This window comes from Halyomorpha halys, unplaced genomic scaffold (genome assembly GCF_000696795.3).
Source record: "Halyomorpha halys isolate HHAL.00 unplaced genomic scaffold, Hhal_1.1 Scaffold625.1, whole genome shotgun sequence".
Classification (NCBI taxonomy): Eukaryota; Metazoa; Arthropoda; class Insecta; order Hemiptera; family Pentatomidae; genus Halyomorpha; species Halyomorpha halys.
Window position 1 is genome coordinate 39,188 of NW_027114461.1, and position 23,474 is coordinate 62,661.

A 23,474-nucleotide genomic window follows, 5' to 3' on the forward strand; every position below is an offset into this window, starting at 1 on the left:
AATAATGCATTTTCGGCTATTGGTCATGAACATTTAATGAACATTGCTATTTGTTTAACTAATTATAATAATAACTAAAGATTTTGTTTGTTTCGTCATATATTGTTTGGAAAGAAAAGAAGGTAATATATGCAAATTTTTTTTTTTTTTTTTATTGAATTTAATTATATTGCTTCAAAACCCCTATAAATATTAATTACTAATTATACTGTATAGTACAATGCAGCCTTAAAAACTGAATATAAATACTATGCCCCATTGCCAACTAAACAAATTTCGTAATAATAATGAAATAAAATAGTAAAATATATGTAAAAAATCACCTTATTTAGCAATTCAGCAACATAGAGCAGAGAGAGTCACTGTCGCACCTATAAAATAAAAAATATTGTAATAATTACAATAAATATAAATATATGTACAATTATATAACTATTTTATGTAAAATTATTGTTATACATTATTACAGTTATTACAATTATATAAGTAATAATTCATATATAACATATTTTATAAGAAATACTAAATGAAGTAGAAATGTAGAAAGATCATACATGGAATTGTAATCAGGGAATACTAAAATATAATTTATACTAGAAATTATAGTGTAAACTGGATAATTATTAACAATTTCTATGGTATTTCTTTTGGAATACCAGTATTTTTTTTTATATACATAATAGTAGAACTAGTAAAGCTCCATATGGGGCAGGCATAAGTTGAGATGGATCTTAGAACAGCTGTTTATAGTATCAATTTATTTCTACTAGAAAATTTTGATTTTTTATTAAAGTATGGATGTCTTTATTGTTTAATTAATATTTATTTCTTGTTCTTTAATCCTACGTATATTCTACGCAATAATTTTTCTCCATAATACTTATTAACATTGAAAAAATATAAAATAAATTTAATCAGTTATATGTTAAATTAAAAACAATATAATTTTAAACGCTTATTTTTTCTAAACAATCTATTTTAGAAATATGAAGAGAAGGAGAAGTAATTCTACAGGTTACCAAACGATACCTAACCAAAGTAGGAGGATCAAGGTTTTCATTTCGTGGGACCGCCAGGAAATAAAAGTCAACTCGCTCAGGCAGGAAACGAACCGGCACCGACGCAGACTCGAAATTGCTAAGAAGACGCCTCAATTGCTCAAGCATTTAAACTTACAGATTTAACTGGATTATTAACAGTTTCACGCAGTTTTAAGACAAGTGCTGGAATCAGGGAATACTAAAATATAATTTTCCTAATTTCATATTAAACAATACAATTACTTCAGATCAGGAATGAAACTGATTAAAAATACCTTGTCTAAAATTATTTTTAAAACGTTTTCACCAGACAATTACGGCCATTCGGACACTCCCAGAATTAAGACTTCCATTGTAAAATAAAATATGATATAGTTGGCAATGAAAGTCAGCCAAGCAAATTAAAGACTATTATAAAAACAACTAAATCATGGACAACGTCAAATCGTTTCAATCGTAGGGAGAAAGTCGCAATAGAAAGATTGAGAATAGGACATACAAACCTTACTAATTCTGATCTGATCAACAAGCAGCCACTACCAAAGTGTAAATTTACTGCAGTGCCATAATAATAATAATAATAATAGTAATAATAACTACCATAAATTAAAAGAGTTGAGTATCGTGGGATTGAAACAAAAAATAAATAAATAAGTACAAAATATTTAAGAGATGAATTCGAATATCTAGGAAAATAAAATATGAAACCTGAGCTTTCTGCTTCAGGGGATGGTTTGGCCATGACACATGTTGAAAATTAGAGATCTAAGTAAAAGCATGTGGAAAGTGAAAAACTTAAATTCCACTGGTGGGTTAAAATCGGTCGCAAACGAGACTAAGCGATACAATTTGTGTATCGTGGCGCTGTAAGAGTTCGCTGGCCATAGGGGGGCTGGTTAAAGGAAGGGAAGTACACTCTTTGGTACGGAGGGAGCGATAATTAGTTTTTAGGAAGTAGGGCTGTGGTTAAGAATAGATGGCTATGCTTAAGGAATGAAAAGTTTTAGGATCTCAGAAAATAAATTTAAATTCCCAAGGATTCATAACATCAATAGAAAACTGATGAGTTCAAATATTAAATGAGTAAAGAATCAGAAGTTACGTGTGCGTGAGTAGGCGTAGAAATATACAAAAATTAGAGAAATGGGATGGCATCACGTCCTCCTAAAAGTTTTGCGTGTGCTAAATTGTTTTAAAAATATTGAGGTATATTTACTAACCCTACATGCGTGGAACATGCATGTTCAAAACAAATGACTGATTTCCCATTGTGTTTTACTAAAAGCAATAAACTATAACAATTATAACAGCTTTCAGTAGTTGTAACAATTAATTCCCTCAAGACGGCGGACTAGCTCCTTAATTAGTCCGAGGGAGGTACACAGTGAATAACAACATTAATTATTTGCAAAGCCTTCGCCAGAGAGGTAGAAAAGGAGGAGAGTTAGAAAAAACAAAAGCTATGTGGTCTTAACGAAGGAGTCTTAATTAGCGCTGTTATAAAACAGAATGAGAAGGTAAATTGGAAGAGCGCTGCGGGGGGAATTATCAAAAGAGCTAAAAAGTGTTATCGCCGTTCACTAACGACGGGGGGACACTATCGATTCCCAAAGGGCACAAAGAGCTATATATCTTCTACCGCATCTTTTTAATTCAGATTTTTTTAGTTAGTTCAATGTAATAGACCAAAGTATTTATGGTAAAATTTATACAGCTAAACCTTTAACTTCATTTATTTATTTTTAAAAAATTAAAAATATATATTGTAGATGTTTTTATTGCAAAAATAAATAATTTACAAAATTTATTATATTGTTTTGGGCTACCCCCTTATACAATACAATTTTGTTCATACTAATTACATTTTACATAATCACTCTATTTTACATTTTGGTAAAACAAACCGAAGAGGGAAAAAAAACTGAAATATTACTAAATTAATATAAAATACTAAACATTGCATAGAATAAAATACATAGCATTGATTTATATTTATATTAATATATGTTTGGTTCTTTTGTGTTTATATCTAAGAGTTGTAGTTTTAGTGTAATGTCTTATTTCTGTGTATTAGAGGGTTTAATAATGAGTTGCGACAAGACAGGATGAAATTATGTGTCAGTTTGTATACGTAATCCTGTACGGTATCTGTATTTAATTCAGAGTGCATTTTAGAAACTATAGTGTAAACTCGATAGTTATTAACAATTTCTATGACATTCCTTTTGGAATACTAGTATTTTTTTTTTTTATATATATATATATAATAGTTGAACTAGTAAAGCTCCATATGGGGCAGGCATAAGTTGAGATGGATCTTAGAACCGCTTTTTATAGTATCAATGTATTTCTACTAGAAAATTTTGATTTTTTATTAAAGTATGGATGTCTTTATTGTTTAATTAATATTTATTTCTTATTCTTTAATCCTAGGTATTTTCTACGCTATAATTTTTTAATTTTTTTGAAACAATATAAAATAAATTCAATCAGTTATTTGTTAAATTAAAAATAATATAGTTTTATACACTAATTTTTTTTTCTTTATTTACCCCCAATCTATTTTAGATATATGAAGAGAAGGAGAATTTATTCTATAGGTTACCAACCGATTCTAACCAAAGTAGGAGGATCAAAGTTTTCATTTCGTGGTACCGCCAGGAAATAAAAGTCAACTCGCTCAGGCAGGAAACGAACCAGCACTGACGCAGACTTCAAATTGTTAAGAAGACGCCTCGATTGCTGAAGCATTTAAAGTTACTGATTTAACTGGATTACGCAGTTTCAAGACAATTGCTGAAGAAAAATCATCTTACAGCACATCTAGCGTTCATAAAAGGAAGATAAGGCTGACCTCATATCTCCTTTATTGGAATGAGTGTTAAGCCTTGCAGTTGACTATGCTCAACCTGGATTTGAGGTATCTGACACCTCATATTTTTTCTGGACAAATAAAAATACATTATGAAATGAATTTATCAGAGCTTGGCAAAAATTAGTAATAAATAAAAATATAACTAAACTGTCAAGAATGTAATTTTTCAAGTTTAAAGTTAACAATGGATAATCTATAAATGGTTTTATTTATGGACCATTAATAATTACCTTAAAGGGGACGTAAAATAGTGCGGAAAACATTAATAAAAAGATTAAATCCAGATTGTATCTTAGCACCTCATTTATTCGGGATAATAACAGAGAAAAACCAAAATCAGTGCTAACTGTTTTATGTGAATAAAGGAATATAAAATCTTGTGCAGAGGAGCCTGAAGAAAGTTTAGCAAGCCCTTAATCGAATTACCAAAGTGGAGGAGGCCTGATGAATATGGAAGGGCACCTCCGAAACGAAGAGGTTTCGCGGCGGGGCTGCGGAAAAAAGGAGTCATTTGAATATCCAATCGAGTTTGTTCATCGTAGTCGGGGGCGGGGCGGGCGGTCCAATTCGATTGGATCCGATTCACGGAACGCTTCGTCAAAGAACAGTCTACAAATAACATTAATTCAGGTCATATTCCGACCGGTCACAAGTTTCTGTTTTTATTGGTGAAAAAAAATTATTACAGGATGCACGCACTGTACTACACACTGAGAAATACATAAAAAAACGGTAATCATGCCCGGCTTTGCAATATTTGCTCACTTTTGAGATATTTACTTAAAACGGGAAGAGGAAACAAAGATAGTTTAATCGAGCAATATTTAAAATTCTGAAATTGGAAAACAGCATATTTGTAATAAAATATTACACACTTAATTGAACTTAATTGAAAAATTATAGTTCTACAAGAAGTTGGAATTTAAAGGATAGAATATCTTTAATTGTATTTTTCATAAAGTTAGTTTACGTGTACTTAGCACTAATGAGAAGTAAGCCATCGATACATTACATCTCGATACATAGTTGGGGAAAGCAAGGCATCAAATAAAGTAAAGCATTGTGATCTTGCAAAATTTCGAATTACATGTTCAGCGCATGCAGATGTCTTGGATGTTACAGCAACTATATGGCTTAAATAGACTTATTTTACACTTTTTTTTATTTTCTCAAGTCTGGCTCAAATGATTTTGATTAAACCCTGTGAATCCATTTACAATCAAGTAACCTTTAATATGAACTACATATCTTTATATATATATATATATATATATATATATATACATATACATACAAGGCTTCGTTTTCTTTTGTTAAAATTCTTGGTAACTTTGATATTTATTAATTTTATCTTGAAAAATCTAATAATAATTAAGGCTTAGCGAACTAGAAGGTTCGATGCCGATACCACTAATCGTTCGGTACATACATCCAGTGATGCCCCTTCAAACCCAAATCAGACTTACGTTTTCTTCCCGTCTACTTTTCGGTCTGGTCCTCGTACGTTTACTCATCAGTTCAGGGTTTATGATGCTCAGGCATAGATGACTGATGCTCAAGTCTCTGCCATATGAGAACGTTTGCGACGTCGGCTCGAATCCGCCATGGGGTATCGACTTTTTTTATTGCTGGGGCGGTGCCACGTAATTAAAGCTTGACTTTAAGGCACGTGACGGCCGTGCGGGTTGGGGCGTAGGTCCCAGAGCACTCAGTTCGGAACGTTGTTGGTTCGATTCACACCTGAGGCAATTTAATTATTTTTTGAGGCCAAATGCCGGACTTGTTCCCGCCACCAATAACAATACCTAGATAAGCCCACCGTATGTCAGAAATGAGTAGCAAGGGTCATAATAAAAAAATAAATAAAATTAAAAAAATGTTCGCTTAGTTCAAGGTTGTTTAGCTTTTTGTAAATCCTCACGTTAATTCGTCCTATTTCGGTCAGATTATTTTACATAATACTTTATTTTCCAAAACCTTAAGGTGTTGTTGTCCCTTTAGTGAAATTTAATTGAAAACTTCCCCCTACTCATCATATATATAAAAAAGAACAAATAAAAATAAGTGAAGAATATTCTTGAAATGCTATTAATCAGTGGTCTGAGGTAACCTTGATCATCATGAAGAAGGTAAGCGAAAAGAAAAAATGAAGCTAAAAAGGTTAGCCTTATGTGCCTTGCAGGGGCGTGGCAGAAAGTACTTTACGGGGGGTGAAGTACGAGCCAATTGCTGCCTTCTGTTTCAGTTTAAATTAAAAACCAGACATTCCTATTAACCTCAACGTAAACCTTCCTTTCGTAGGGGTGGATTTTTTGGCTTTGAGACTACAGCAGCTTCCTGATGGTAACTATAAAAATATCTCTTTGGAATAAGCTTCATTTTTAAAAAAAAAATGTTCATTGATTCACTTTTCAACTTCAATCCACACTTCACCTTCAGCCCTTTTTCATTTCATTTGACTTTGTAGTAATTATGACAATCCCTTATTTCCGTTTTATTTTTTAATTGTAAGTATATATCGAGATTACGTTGATTCAAACAAGGTTAGTTAAGCTTTCTATTTAATACTATTATAAATTAAACAATAAAGTAGATGTTTGCAGGATTTGGGTGGTTTATGCACAATTTTACAGACTTTAGGTTTTTACTGCACTATTTTGCACACTTTCGGGTTTTTTCACTGCACGAAGAGCCGCTCTCAAGAAATCACAATAAATAAACTACAATAAAAAATAAATTAAATGAATATTAAGCTATGCCTACACAGAAAATTTACAGGATGAATTATAAAGATGGAAATAAATATAAAAAGATATGAAACATGAGAATTCACTTTATATAAATTTTCATTATTTTGTTCTTGACAGGTAGTTTTATTAATAATAACAAAAGATATCAAAAAAGTCTTAAAACTTCTTTACAAATCCCACGCTTTGGCCAATACGGTCCTCTTCAAGGACAATTTTATTTTTAGTTTCACAACCTTAATGTTTATTTATAAAATTTTAACATACTATTATGCCCAAGTAAAAGAAAAGCTGTATTTGTCAGTATGATGTCTAATAATAAACTATATTCTTTACTATCATTAACATATTACAATGATGATTCAAACAAGGTAAGTTAAGGTTTCCAATATTATAAAATAAACCATATAGTTGATGATCGCAGGATTTGGGTATTTTATACACAACTTAACACACTTGTTTGTTAATGTTTTACAACACTATTTTGCACACTTCGGGCTTCTTCTTCTTCTAGAAAATAAAAATTTACAGAAACAAAACAATATATTTAATAAAAATTGAAAAATGTTTGTGTAGGATAAATTAAAAAGATGGAAATAAATATTGGAAGGTATGAAATAAGAAAATTGACAATATTTCGTGTAATAAAATTCAAGGGGCGGTAAACAAGACAATATATTCCGGGAAATATTCTCAGTTACGACCATTATAGAGCAATAAGGGATTCCTAAAACGGAATGAATGCCAAGCTCGCAATAAATATCAAGTATCTAATAAAGGAAGGATATAGGGAACTTATATCTTTTGTTCCGAGATGAATACTCATCTACATATTTTTTATTTACCTATTTTTTTAAATGACAATTTATATAGTAATAATTTCTTTACTGATGATAAAAATGTATTATATTAAATGAGAACATCAAATGCAATCAGCCACATCAGTCTCGAATCAGTAGCGTAAGATAGAGCAGAAGAATCTCCCAAATAAATGGATGGACAAGGGGAAGCCTTTAAGAACAATAGGACATAATCAGGGGGGGAGAGGAGGGGAGCTCAGGATTGAGCCGTCCAATCGCCATTTCAGAAATTGGTCCTTACTTTCCTGGAAATCAACGACCGAATCAAACAGGCGTAATAGATTTCAATAATTGGAATAATATTGGAAATAATATAAAAAGTTAAAATCGTCCGTTTTCATTATTGAGCTAGAACTTATCAGAAATAAACAATGGTAACCATAATTATAATAAACAATGGTAACCATAATTATAACAAACAATGGTAACCATAATTATAATAAACAATGGTAACCATAATTATAATGAACAATAAAACTAAATAATTGACATGGAGTAAAATAATATTCAGGCTAGAAATATAAATGATCTTGTAAAAGATGGAATGAACAAATCAGGGAAGGATTTCTTTTTAGATGCAACGGATTTAGGTAGAGTGCTGTGACTCCTTTATCCTTATAATGTGTCTATTTAAGTTTTTGTATTTTTTTATATGTTATTAATGGAAAAAATTGATTTCTATATTCCTTTTAACTATACCTGGAATCTATGAAAGAACAAAGTAAAATATTTAAAAAAAAGAGTAAATGATATATTTTTATTTCAAATTTAGTCAATTCTTATTAAGATATTAAAAATGTTATGTACCGATCAATACTTATGTTATTTTCATGAATAAAAATTTCATTGATAGTAATTTATGTTAAAATGATAATGAAAAACTGTGCCATTACAACCCGTGAAGGACCAGGGGTTCAGTACTTCGTAAGTACTTTTTCTTGAGCAACAGTTGTGCAAGTAACTAATTTGTTCAGGACCACGCTTTTTTCCCCTATCTAAGGGTCCCCACTTTGAGGCTGGGTGGATCCCACAAGGCTTCCGAACCCACAGTGTTGACTTACGGCTATAGGAAGCATGAATAATTATCTGCCTCAGCCGGATTCCAACTTGGGTCGTTCTAGTCACTAGCCTTGCGCACTAAGCTATCCCGTTCCGCAATGACTGTGACGTGTGGTGAAACTTTAATATTGTCAATCCATTAAATCGATTCAGTTTAATCCATCTTGGCTCTCTGCCAGGATTTTTAGTTTAAAAATCACCACAAATATCTATTTAAAAAAATAAACCAATTCTATTATTAAGTAAATACAATAAAATGTTTACAATTATTGTATAAATTGTATAAAGGTATGTTTTATGTTAAATCATACAAAAAACGACTAAAATCAGTTAATCTTGAAAACCCTCGGTGAAAGAACGAATGTTGCTGTAAAAACAAACAATGAAAATGCAGTAAGAACATTCACAAGTCAATGCCGACTTACGCAAATGAGAACCAGTCTGGTGGAAGTGTGTTAACTTGTCCTTTTGACTTCCAACAACCATTCTTGAATTTATAATAGAGTATTATGCTTCTGGAAATGTTAACCTGACACTATATATTGTGTCTTCATCATATGGTGATGGGTTAGAATCAAAATTCACACAGCATAGCTTAGAAGTTACAACTGTCCTTGTCATTATCCAAGACCGAAGGGCAAGGCCGTTCCAGTTCCAGGAACGCGGTTCCATAAACTAAAGAAATAACTCAAGTTCCAAGCGAGTGAACTGTTACCCGTTCATTAACAGTTACCTAACAGTGGCTCATTAAGGATTTTCTAGGACGAGATCAAATTTATTCTTCGAGCATCTTTTTGCTTACCAAGAATAATTAGTAGTTCTTTTTCTTTGAAGAACTTTTTCCGCTTCAGGAACTTTGGCAGAGAAAAAAAATACTGGTTCTTTTGCGAGATCTGGTTACCTATTTACAAATCTAATTATAACCCTTACAGCGAAGAATATATTTTTTCCCTCAGGAAAGTAATTTAACGAGCGTAAACTGTTAAAGAGCTGATAAATAATTTTTGTTGGCTTTCTATGTATTTTAACGCTTTGTATTTTATTGAATGAAATGTTTAATTTAATCTCTAACAAATTAGAAGCTATAACAACAGAAGCTGAGAACACGATAGCTCCTCATAATCAGGAAAGCTAAAGCAATAAATTTTACCATAGTTGTTTGTACCGTCATTATTTGACAATATCAGTAGAAATGATATGGCCTATATAAAAACAACGTAACTAGTTAAAGACCATATACTTTTCAGTGAAATTTTGGAAAATGATATAAAAAAAATTCGACTCTATATATAAATTCTTAGTTTTTTGGGTTGTTTTTTTTTGTACTTTCTGAAGTTAAAAAAAAAAATTAAATCAACAAAAAAGTTAAAATGAATTATTAAAAACCCAAAGTTATCATTCCCTTTTTATATTAGATGAAGTAAAATTATTTTACTTAAAATTAGCAATAATATAACTGAAATAAATATCCGAAATCCCAAGCGCTTAAACCTTAAGTAAAATCCTTTATATAATGTTTTTGTTTAATATCTACCAAAACTGAAGCTCCAATCAGTTCTTCACGGAATTATTTGTGTTAAGTAAAAATTAGGATTAATTTATTTAGAAATAAAAGACGAAACTATCAAAATATTATTAACTCACATAGTAATGAGTACTGAACTAGTAAAAAAAAAAATCTTACCTAACTGATATATTAATTATCCAAAAAGATACATCAACAGACATAGTGATTAATAATAAACTAGTAAATTAATAATATATTTACATAATTAATAAACATTAAACATAGCGGAATTACTAATTAATTAAATAATATATTATAAATAATTAATAACTGAAGCTATATATCAAGCGTAAACCAGAGCGGAAGCCACGATATATGACGTAGATAATCAATAGGAAGTGGTTCCGTGACAGCACTATCTTATATTGCGATTCAATGCAACGCCACTTTGATAATGCTTTCAGCACTTCGCTCTCTCCAGAGCTTTTTACTTGATCACAAGTATAATTTATAATAATTGAAAATATATAAACAATATTTAACTAATATTTCAAAATTTAAAAAAAATTTGTCAGTGATTTCAATAATAAACGGTAAGTAAAATTATGTTCACTTACTAAATTCGACTTCTTATTCATTGTCAAAATCGCTGAAAGTTATAATTAAAAGCCGGATTAGCGTGCAGTGAAAAAACAAAAAACGTGCAGCAAGAACCTAAAAAGTGCAGGATTGCACAATAAAAACCCAAAATGTCCAAAAAAATCTGTCCATAATTGAAGAGTTAAGTGGAAGCACATTGGATTTAATGATGTTTTATTCATATTATACTATAGAATTTAAAGTTAAACTTCTTAATAATATAGTTTTAAGATTAAGGAAAATTTACTAAGGTAGAAAGGAGTATTTAAAATATTAAATTCTGGAACTAAACAAAAAAAATTGGATTAGAAACTTCGGAATGCTGTATACTTCCGAAATTTAATATAAAAATTTTAAAGTTAATTTTTACAATTTTATTAAGTCAGGGACAACCTATACCAAAAATTTTAATAGTAAATTCGATTTTCTGGACTTGACTATCTTCCATATAAATACAAATGTAATATTCATTTGTTATTTATCTAAGATACCTGAAAGCTATTGATATCCTGGATTTATTCAGTATAAAAAAAAATATGACCAAAAATAAACATTACTGGCGCATGGCTCAGAAGGTATACATTTTTTATGGTTATCTTATACCAATCAATTTGCTTCATTCTGAAAAATATTACTGAGAATTGATTTGTTAGCTGCGAAACAGGTGAAGCACGTATAGTTCGCTTACAGAATGAAGGTAGCAATATTGTAAACAGGTGAAGTATGTATAGTTCACTTACAGAATGAAGGTAGAAATATTGTAAACAAGTGAAGCATGTATAGTTCGTTTACAGAATGAAGGTAGCAATATTGTAAACAAGTGAAGCATGTATAGTTCGTTTACAGAATGAAGGTAGCAATATTGTAACAGGTGAAGCATGTATAGTTCGTTTATAGAATGAAAGCAGCATTATTGTAAACAGGTGAAGCATGTATAGTTGGTTTACAGAATGAAGGCAGCATTATGGTAAACAAAGTCAACAACTATTAGGAAATCTATTTTTAGCAAATCTCTACCATTCCAGTAGAGCTACTACAACTGACCTTTTACTAGAGCACCGTAAATAATGGTTTCTCCAGTGAACCTTCCAGAAGCTATTAAACTTCTATTGTCGACTGTACTTCTAAAATTTCGAAATATTCATTCTGATCTAATTCTCATCAGGTAATGTTCAGTAACGGTTGGTAGCGCGTGCTGCAATTTCGGCTGCAGTGTATCGGGAACATTCTAGATTCATTAAGTTCCTTTCAAGGCACTGATTGGCCAAAGCTATAGTACCTTATCTGAACTAAGCATCACTAATTATTCTACCATTTCCTAAGAAAAATTATAGGCCGGATTAGCGTGCAGTGAAAAACCAAAAAAACGTGCAGCAAGAACCTAAAAAGTGCAAGTTTACACAATAAAGACCCAAAATGTCCGAAAAATCTGTCCATAATTGAAGAGCTAAGTGGAAGCATATTGAATATAATGTTGTTTTATTCATATTATACTATAGAATTTAATGTTAAACTTCTGAATAATATAGTTTTAAGATTAAGGCAAATTAACTAAGGTAGAAAGGAGTATTTAAAATATTAAATTCTGGAACTAAACACAAAAAAATAGCATTACCACTAATTAAGCATCACTAATTATTTTACCATTTCCTAAGAAAAATAAAAAACAAATGTAAATATAAACTTTAACAAAAAAATGTCCAATATTAAAACTTTGGTAAAGGGTGTACCATTTTATTATTTTGTCATTTTCAAGATAAAAATCCTTTATACTTCTCACTTAGATTATTTTGCACAACTCTTCGGGCAATCTATCCGTTATCCAGCCCATCTACAAATTATTACGTTAGAAGTAGTTAAATCTAACAGTTACATGTACTGTTAAATTTAAATTATTCATAATTTTATTTTAAGATATTGAATATTGTTATAAATTAAGGAAAGCCGACTAGTTTTACTTTAAAACAAACTCACATCAAACGACTATAATATTTCCAATCTAAAACACAACGAATTATGATCAAAGCTCCATGACACGTAAATAACCACATTGGAAGAAGATAGTTAACCGTATGAAATAGATTGTAGGAAGATAGTCCGGGTGGCGGCCAAAAAAGGTATCAAAATAGTTGAAGAAAACTTTATTTTTAACCAAAGTTTCGCCCTACTTTGCAGGGCTGTCTGATGTAAGAAGGGTTTCTGTCATCTCTTCTAACATCAGACAGCCCTGATGAAGACCTGCAAAGTGGGTCGGAACGTAAGTAAATGACCATACTTCACTAAGTTACTTAAATTTCCAACGGTCACATACATACATTCGAACTTACCACAAACGGTTTCATTAAAAATTACTGGGACAACAAAACACACTTATAGGACACATGGGGACGACTCTCATGCCAAAGGATACAAGGAGGAGACTAAAAAGAGCGTGGTTGAGGATGTAAGAGGTCGGTGCTGGCTGTTGTTCTACCTCTTGCCTTACATGCTATTTATTTAATTAATGTAACAGTCGTACAATTAGCTGATTGTTAATTTTGTATTTCACAGGTTCGGATGTAAAGAAAAAGATAATCTATTTTAAATATATGTTTTTCACTTTTTTGAGACTGGTAATTATTTATTAAATAAATCAATATTATCCATATTTAGTTTCAACAATTTTTTAAATTTCATCAATAGTCCAACGTTTCGTTGATTCGTGGATTGTCATCCTCAAGGACAATATAAATATTTAACAGCTTATTATATATTCATTTTTAACAATTAAAACAATAACATTATCACTAATAATATAACATACCTTCAAATATAAATTCTCTCCTCACATCAAATTTTAAAAATCGTTTTGCAGGCTATTCTGCCCAGGTCATTAATTTTAAGTCAAACAGTTTAAGTTAATAAAATTACCTAAGCTATGTACGCGGCTTTTCTTCTATACTGTTGCACAATTAATTTTTTTCCAAAATTATATAATTTATTTTATTTTAAATATGATTTTTTGACCAAAATGCAATCTGAATTAAATTGGAAGTGGAAGGTTACAAATAGTTTGCTTATATGGTATTGATAGTGTGGATTAATTGAAAATTAAAAGTTTTAAAAACTAATGAATTTTTTAAAGAAAAGGTAACTAAACATAAGCTTAGGTAAGCTTATTAATAATAAATATGACTCTCTAATAATTTACTTTTTAATAGGGTGTGTTTGACTTAAAATTAATGACCTTTTATTTTAATTTAATTCAGATTGCATTTTGGTAAAAAAAATATATTTAAAATAAAATTAATTATATAATTCTGGAAAAAAAAATTGTGCCACAGTATGGAAGAAAAGCCGCGAGATGGCCGAAACGTTGGACTATTGATGTAATAAAAAGTGTTGAGACTATAAATGGATAATATTGATTTATTTAATAAAAGATAATATTTATTTATATTATATATAATCGCTATAATATATAATTATTATTATATATATATATATATATATATTGATATTTCTCATATTATTAATACAATTAAGACTTTAAAGGAGATAAGAAACTACGCGTAAAAGACAGGATAACAAATGCGGAAACCTGTGGATCAGTGATGAATCAAGTTAATTAGAGGTAAAGGTAAGGTGAGCCACAGGTGCGGTCTTTTCTAATTCCCATTGCCTTTGGCTAGTACTGTCCGCTGTACAGGGGTGCACAGCTATCTGATATTTACATTTTATTAAATACAATCGCATTTATTTAAAGATAAAAGTGTGAAAAGAAAGAATGATTTATTTATTTTGGGTAAATTAAATTTATCAATATAATTCAAACAGATAGTTTTAGCTGAAAAATTCACTAGTTTATATTAGCTGAATATTTAAATTAAGTTAAGAAACACATATTTTGTTATTCACAGACTGGTAGACTCCTAGAACAATAATGAAATTGATATAGTATACGAAAGTACTAGAAAAAATCTGTACCACAACAACCAATAAAGGGTCTTAGCAAGGAATTGCTAATTCGAGACTAACGGTTGTGCAAGAAGGTAATTTTATCAGGACAACGCTCACTATTAGTTTGTTCTTTATTCAAAAGGCATTAATTAAAAAGCTGGTTGTGGCCTTCAATTATCTGCTACACTTGAACCTGGATAGGGAGATAGCACCAAAGAGCCTTACTCACTGAACAACCCCATTCTCATAAAATAAAATGATAAAAATCTAGTGAGGTACTAACAACAATATAATAAACTTTCATAGTTATTTATATTTAAGCGTTTTTAGCCACTCCCTATTATTTTCTAAAACGTAGGGTTCTAAAATTAAATTCTAAAATCTATTAATTTCTAAAGCTATTACTCCATTAATAAATAATTAATTTATTAATTAATAAATAAGTTAATAAACATAATTTATACTAAATTATTTTAAATTTTCTGACGGTATACTACATATTTATTATCTCTAACTTGCAGAAATTTGTTTCCAACATGAAATCATATTTCTCCTTTAGTTAATTCTTTTATTGTTTATATTTATCAATTTATAATTTCATCCATTTGAAATAAACTAAACTAAAGGTAATTAAGAAGAATCTATTTTGACTATCAGGCATTTAAGCCGAATTAGAGTATATTAATACATCGTGACATTAATGACCATTTAATTGTAAATTGATATGACGAATTTAATCCAAATCGAACCGTTTTCGATGAAATGGTAAAAATGTGTAAAACCAATAATATAATGTGGATTTATATCAGTGACCCCGGTCCATTTTGGTAATACTGTTTCAGAAAAATGTAACAAAAACGAGCCTATCATAAACATTTTCACACAATAATTCTCTCCAATGTATATTTTATATCCAGATGAGGGAATGCAAAAATCAAAGCACTTTATAGATATTGTTATAATAAAAAATTGATTAAGAAAAATAAACGACCCGATTCAGCTGAAGGTTTTTTGTATCTATTGTATGTTAACAATAATACAATAATTTGTTATTGCCAATTGCATCGGGAGTAACAAATGGAGTTTATAGAGGATTCATCAAAGATCGGTTCAAAGAAGTTCCACTCTCAATTTTCGACAGTTAAAGGAGACTGAAGTCCAGACTGCTGCAGGACATTCTGATATATTTATTTAGTTAGGTCTACGAATGGCGTTATTTTTGTTATTTGTTACTTTTCTCTCTTATTAAAAATTATTATTTTTATTTATGTATTTTTATTCTAATTTTTTTTATTTATAACGTTGTATATAGTTAGGGGTGTTTTTTATATGAGACTATACCCCCCTCCCATAATCAATTGTTAAAAAAAAACTGTTATATCACCCATATAAGACCCACCAGGCCAATCTGGTATTAAATAAATAAATAAAAAAGTAAATTATTTGTTATTACTAAAACATAATTAAACCAAAGAATGAAAGTAAAATTGATACCTTGTTAGTCTCTGTTCACACTATCGATATCCTTCACCCAGTGAAGGCCCAATAATCGATTCTTGAGTAATATCGATTGCTTCAGCGAGTAACCCCTAATTATAGGTAAATGTCTGGCTGCTCAAGAAGGACGTATTTCATTCTTCGGTATTATCACTATCTGACATCACCTCAGGGAAACCATTGGCTGATCCAGAGGGAACAGCTGATGAAGAACCCCCCCCCCCCTTTTAAAATAAAGAAAATAGAATGATTTTGTATTATATTTTTCACATTTTTATCTTAAACAAAATAAGCAGTAATATTTCCTAGTTACCTTTTTACGGTGCATCGTTCCCAATCGCAAATAATAAAATACTAATATGTTAAAATGCTTTTGGCATTTGTTTGATAATATACGCCGGCTCCTAGCTCTTATGCAATTTATATTTTATATATCCGAAGTACCTTAAGTTTGTAATATCTAACACTTGTTTTTGAACATATAATTATAACAACGTAGTTATAAAAATAGAAAAATTGTAATTGAAATCAAACAGTTTACTGCATTAAACTTTGGCTGTGCTTGCTCGGCGCAAGAAGTGAACACTTTCTCCAGTTTTTTCAACACTTTTCACAGAAGTGAGTGGAATTATATTCATTTAAACAAAATAACACGAACATGTCAGGATAAACCGTAAAATAAACTTTAAAAAAATAGTTGCGTCTTTAATGTGAAAATCTACTGATAAAAATAAAAATTTCAATCCAACTCACAAAGAATTCTGAAGGAATACAAAAAAAAGTTTCAATAATATTTTTTATATTGTAATTTCAATAGTCCTAATATTTAAGTTTTTCCTTTCTATGTTAATGTATTTTATCTACATAAGAAATAATATTTGTTTATAATTTTCGAGTCAAAATATCATTTCAAATAGTTTATACATAAAATATCTATCAGTTTTTTCAGACATTATGGCCGTGATTTCCATTCCAGATAAAAAAGTAGCATTTAAATTTTTATTGCCTGTGATTACAAAATTTTAGAAAGTTAAATCAAATTAGAGCTTTATAAAAGCTTTTATTTATTAATTTTTTTCTTCTAAGAAAGTTATTGTAACCGCACCGCAGAGAATAACTTTACAAACCAAGTCAGAGATAATATAGCAACTAAGTGATATTGGACCATTTCATATGAAATGCCCTTTTTTATTACTTAAGAAATTGTAAGTGGTCTTTTGTTGTTTATAATAATAATAATAATAAAGGCCTAACGAACCTGAAGGTTCGATGCTGATACCACCAAACACTCTCCCCCACATCCTTCGAGTGATGCCACTCCAAACTCAATTCCACTAAATCTGTTTTAACTTAATCCTCCCATCTACGTTTCGGTCTACCCCTCGAAAGTTTACCCTATGGTTCAGTGTTTTTTAACATTTTAGGGATCCGTTCTTTACTAAGCCCTACAACCTTACATGCCCATCTTATACGCCGCAAATGCTATAACTGAATTATATTTATCGGGTGTAGGTCCCTTAATTCAGCGTTGTGAAATCTTCTAAATTCTTCCGTTAATTCATCCTTTTTCGGTCCGAATATTTTGCGTAATACGTTATTTTCGAAAACCTTAAGACGTTGTTCATCCCTTAGTGTAAGCTTTTGTTGTTTACTAAATTTATATTACTTAAAATAGATATACAGTAAATGGTATTTCGAGAGATCTTAAGCAAAAAACATTTACATTTTCGTTTATATTGATTAATTACGTAATTTATAATGAAAAAATATACTATTAGCATGAGCGGAAGTCGACTTAAATATAAATACATAAATAAAAAAAAATCTGTTATAACGACGGATGCATTGGTGACATAATTTGAAAGTTCCTGTCGAGAACCGGAAGGCCACGTTCGACTTCCTGAAATCGACCGGATACAGAAATTTGGGAAACGGGGTCTACGTTCAGAAGCGGCCTCGACGATCGGGACCAACTGCCAACTGGATATTACTGTCATTATGTTGAGTGCGATACTGAAGGCCGTGCATATGAGCAAGGTTAAGAACACAATTACCAAAATGGCTATTCAATACTAATGGACGTCTCTTCTGTCACATCACTAGTAACTCTGCTTTGTGTTTCAATGGCTTTTGTACAAAGCTCTATTAGAGTTGTTTCAAAGAATAAATAAAATATAAAAATCAATTTAAATTGAATTCATAATTTCCTTGTATATTAATCATAGGCGTCAGCACTAAAGAAATTGCAGAGGAGCGATGTATTTTCGTACTCCACAATAGGGGTATCCACGATATGTTAAATGCAAAAAGTTTTAACATGGTAAATGTTATTAAGTACAAGATTGTAGGCACATTAATTTATATCCCATGTTATATGTTAAATGCAGAGAAGCTCCTAGTGGATTTTCTGGGAAACTTGTTTTGTAACCTCTCCTTCCAGAACGTTCTAATTATTATTTTTATCCATTACTGTATTAGAGTTTAAAAACGTCCAAAACAAAAATAACACGGACAACGAGCACCGATCCTATCATAACCATAATAGACAGTATGGTGTGGAGCGTGACGTCCATTTAACAGACTTGTTAGCAGACTCTGAACCATATTAAATGTTATATCTTTTCAACATACTAAAAGATGAAAATATTTCTCCATTTAACCCAACTTCTTACATTTAATGTCTTAAACTAAAGATTATGAATACCTCTTATGTGACATCGAAATAATATCTTGATCATTTTTACACCAGATTTTAAAACACAAACCTCAGATTGTTGCTTGATACTGTTTATTCATAAGTATACTTAATTTTTATAATTAAAATTATGAAACTTTCCTTATGATTACCGTGTTTTAATATATTTTCTTATATGTGCCTCGGGAAAATCTGAAATAAAATAAAATAATATTTTAATATGTGTATCTACGTATGCATTATAAACGAATAAAAAGAAAAATGCTGATTATGGCCCTATTTGACCTAATGTGTCCCAACCCACCGCGTATATATGTACACACATAAATAATTTAACGATCAGAAGCAGACAGAGCTGCGATGGTATCCAGCAGTTCTTATATCAAGTGCGTCAGCAGTATGCGACAAAAACTGCCAGGACTGTACTCGCTGATGTCTGCGGCTTTTTGTCGCCAAGGCTTCGTCTCTTCCCGATACAGTCCGTTCAAATGGATTTCAAACTTAAATTATGAGCCAATAATGTGTTTTGATAGTTTGTGTATTTTCGAAGGAGGATACAAGTCCTTAACAACGTATGAGACTATTTCAACGTGAGTCAAAACCAATACCTAATCCTAGGCGCATATTGAGACGCGTTTGACGCTACACTGCATAAATCCCTCGACCAGTTTATCATTCTAGCATTGGGTGCGCATAATAAAACGCAGTTTTTGCCAGAATCATATTCAAATTTATTTTTTACTGGGGTGACGGTGGGAGCGTGGTAACGCGCCTGTCTAACAACCCATAGATTGCGAGTTCGAGTCCCCGGCCCAATCCAAGATTTTTTCAAGCTTATAACTATATAATACTCTCTCACAACCTCCCCCCCCCGGGCATTTGTGAGGCCCGTCGACCACTCACAAAAATAGGCGGAGGAGTGACAGACCCACCCTATGAAAACCACCTCAAGAAACACGCTATATATTTCTTTAGTACATTGCGCGAGACCTTGGACCTCCACGGTCTTTCGCGCCAATAAACAAACAATCAAACAAATTTATTTACTGATAAGTTCTGTTTTATGGTAATTTGCCATAATTATACTATAATTATTAATAGTTAATGGTTATTAATTAATTATTTTATATTAAAATTATTATTATATATATTTCCCAATTGGTTTGTTTATTTATTTCTTTTGATTTTTATGTTTCTCTGTATAATGGTTGTTATCTTATTTCGTTTTTTTTCGCCCTGATGAAGACCAGAAATTCAGGTCGAAACGTAGGCACGAATAAATAATTTTTTGTTTATTTGCTGGCCGCACCACTCCTCTCCCCTCCCCCCGACAATATTCTCCACAAATTAATCTACGCCCCACTATCAACACCTTATCATTTATGATAGTATATTAAAAGTAACAGACTATGCAAAAATATGTTGCATCCATAAATATTTAAAATCTATAAACAAAAATGTATAACAGATGTAGTTATTGTATAGCATATTAGTAAATCAGACACATTTAATAATAAATAATAGCAGTAACAAATGAATTCGGCAAACTGTCCTACAGAGATTTTATAGAATATAATTAATTAATATTTGGCTTTATGGAATAAACGAATGGCACTCATATCGGGAAAAGAAAAAAAAACTTTTACTGCCGTACAAATATTTTAAACGGATTATTTGCCTTTTTCATGTCATTAAACATTTTAAAAAGTTCATATTTATATCCACCTATGTTTATTGAGATATTGAGTTTTTAAGTATAGTTTAAATTACTTCCATGTATGTTTAAATATTTTTTATGGTTTAAAGTTCAATTTTGATTACGCTATACCTCCATATTAGTTATTTGTTGTGCTTAGCACCTATTATTATAGTAGGACTTTTGATTTGTAGTTGTAATAAACATATTCGTCGCCAATTTAACATAATATAATATTTACAATAATACAGCAGACAGTATCAAACTAAGTAAATAAATAAAGGATTAAACTGTCTCTAAAATAAAACCTACTATAAATATTCTTACATACACTTCAAATAGTGCGCGAGTTGCCTTGTATTTACCTTAAATGCGGAAACTAACAATTTCTTAGTTTAAACTAAACTAGTGAAATGAATACAATTAGAATGACTTGAGTGTAAACGAGCTAGGGCACGTGTTGTTATTGTGAATTTCTCACGATAATTTATTGGAATGATTGTGAATTTATCTATCTGAACATGGATTTTTTTTTTTCAATCTACCGTTTGATATTCATTCAACATGGATTTTAAGATTATGTCGATTGAAAATTAAATTTCAATGAAAAAAAAGTGAAATTATTGGGTCTAGGGAATTATGATCTCTTTTTTTGGAGTAGATAGATGTACCATGGTTATGAATTTTAAAAGGACGAAATTAAATAAAAAATTGAAGGAAGGTTGTCCGGGTGGCGGTCAATGAAGGTATCAAAATATTAAAAGAAAACTATTTATTGTTAACCAACGTTTCGCCCCGCTTTGCAGTGCTTCGTCAGGGCTAAGTGAGAAAACAAGATACAAATATTATTGAATTAACAAAACATTAAAATAAAAAACATTTCAAAACAATGTTTATGTTTAAAAAGTATATAAAAAAGAAATAATAATAACAATATACGGAAGTATAGATATAGGTAAATCGGAATGGATCCCTCCCCTAGGAAGGAAAAATACACATGAAAACCGAAAAATGGATTTCTCTTTATTATATAAAAAGTTTTTAGTAATTACCCTGTAATATTTTATTTAACATACGATCATCGTGTAATATTTTATTGTACATCTCGCCGAGTATTATTTTAAATGTAAGGTAGAATAATAAAAATTTATTGTAAAACATCAAGTTGATGAAGAAAGCATTTTGCGAAAAAAAGAACAAACGAAAAGGTTATCTGTATCAAATCATCCAGACTTTAACCGGGGTTACAGTGTCATATTCACTCTTTATAATAATAACATACTTATATGTTAATAAACATACAACCATTACTAACCTCCAGTGCTTATCAATCAATAACAACTTTTTTCTAACTATGATAATAATTATCACTAATTAACTATAATAATAATAAAATTTGAAATACAAAACACTTACAAACAATGGACAGTTGTATAAGTTATATATAGAAAAAGAAAATAAATTAATTGAATAATTAATAAAAGAATAAAAAAGAAAAAAATTGGTGATCCTAGGGAGCTGTGGCATGCGCAAACCCCAGGGCACTACCCCCACTGCTCCCACACCCCGTATGCCAGAGACGGCAAGTATTACATGTAAGGGGGATTAAAAAAAAGTTGGGGGGTTAAAATAAAGTTACTCCCAAACCAGAGAGTTGGCCCGCCGTCATGATGGGGGTAGCCTCTTAGTAAAGTTAAATAAAACTATAACCATGTACTAAATACTTTAAATAATGCTAAAAGGCTTTTAGTTTATGCGAAGATAGTCCCTCAAACATTTTTTAACACTCAGATCTTATACATTTTTGTAGATATTAGATAGCATATAGATATTATACAGCATAGCTTGCAAGTTATACAGGAAAGCTGGATCTTTTCTACAGGGTATGGAGTGGTGCTTCAAGAAAAGGCGCCGTCTGTAGCCGACCGTGTTAAAGCGCCAACTTTAAAACATGGCTCCCCACCATGGTTAGAAGTAAAAAGTATATAAATATTATATACTCAGTATACCATTAATAAGTAGGGGGGTCATAAACAAAAAAGTACTTGAGAAATAATAATGTACGATTAACTCATAGTTAAAAACTATTTAATAATATATAGGAAGATGGTCAGGGTTGTGGTCAAAGGAGAAACAAAAATAGTTTACAAGTGTTTCTCCTTTGACCGCAACCCTGACCATCTTCCTATATATCAATTTTTACGGTCAACTATATATACATATATTTAATAATAAGAATAAAATTATATTCCACTCCTGTACACTTCCAATTTACTGCCAAAGTCTCTAAAGCTATCAACTTAAACAGGTGGATAGTCCTAATTTGTTCATTGTTCATTTATTATTATTATTCATTTTATTTTAATCTATCCTTTCCCGACCTTTATTTTATTTCACCTTACTTCTTTATATCCCATTTCTATTGAGTTAAATTTTGTTTTCTACTTTTCTATCTTTACGTGTTTTTACATTTCCTGTTCATTTTTAACCTTATAGTTTACGCATTTTTTTTTTTATATATATTCTTCTCATTTTTTATTTTATATCAATACTATTTTATTTCTTCTTTTCTCTTATTTGTATATAATTTTATTTTCAATTACTTTTACATGATTTTAACCCTACCTTAATTTACCATTTTATTTATTTATTATCAGTTGTTTTTGTATCCTCTACAAAGTGGGGCGAAAATAACTAGTTGTTAACTATTTTTTTTTTCTCTTTTGACAGCAACCCTGACCATTCTCTTTATAATTCGAAATTATACGGTCTAAATTATAATTATATTTATCACAGTTAAAAACGTCGGTTGCATGTTTAGCTAGCTGAATGTAGATGTAGTACTTTTTGTTTTTTAAACTATTAATTCATATCTTGATATTAATTCAATAATTTAAAAAAAAAAAAAGGAAATAATTTC

The 23,474-nt window shown here is 30.4% G+C and overlaps 1 long non-coding RNA gene across 1 annotated transcript in view; it reads right to left on the reverse strand.

Moving 5' to 3' along the window:
- Positions 1 to 240: 240 nt before the first annotated feature.
- LOC136796829 (uncharacterized) overlaps positions 241 to 23,474 on the reverse strand; it is a 343,861-nt gene continuing 320,627 nt past the window's right edge. The window contains exon 3 of the long non-coding RNA XR_010844594.1: positions 241 to 371. This is a non-coding gene — a long non-coding RNA (uncharacterized lncRNA). The remainder of the gene's footprint in view (positions 372 to 23,474) is intronic.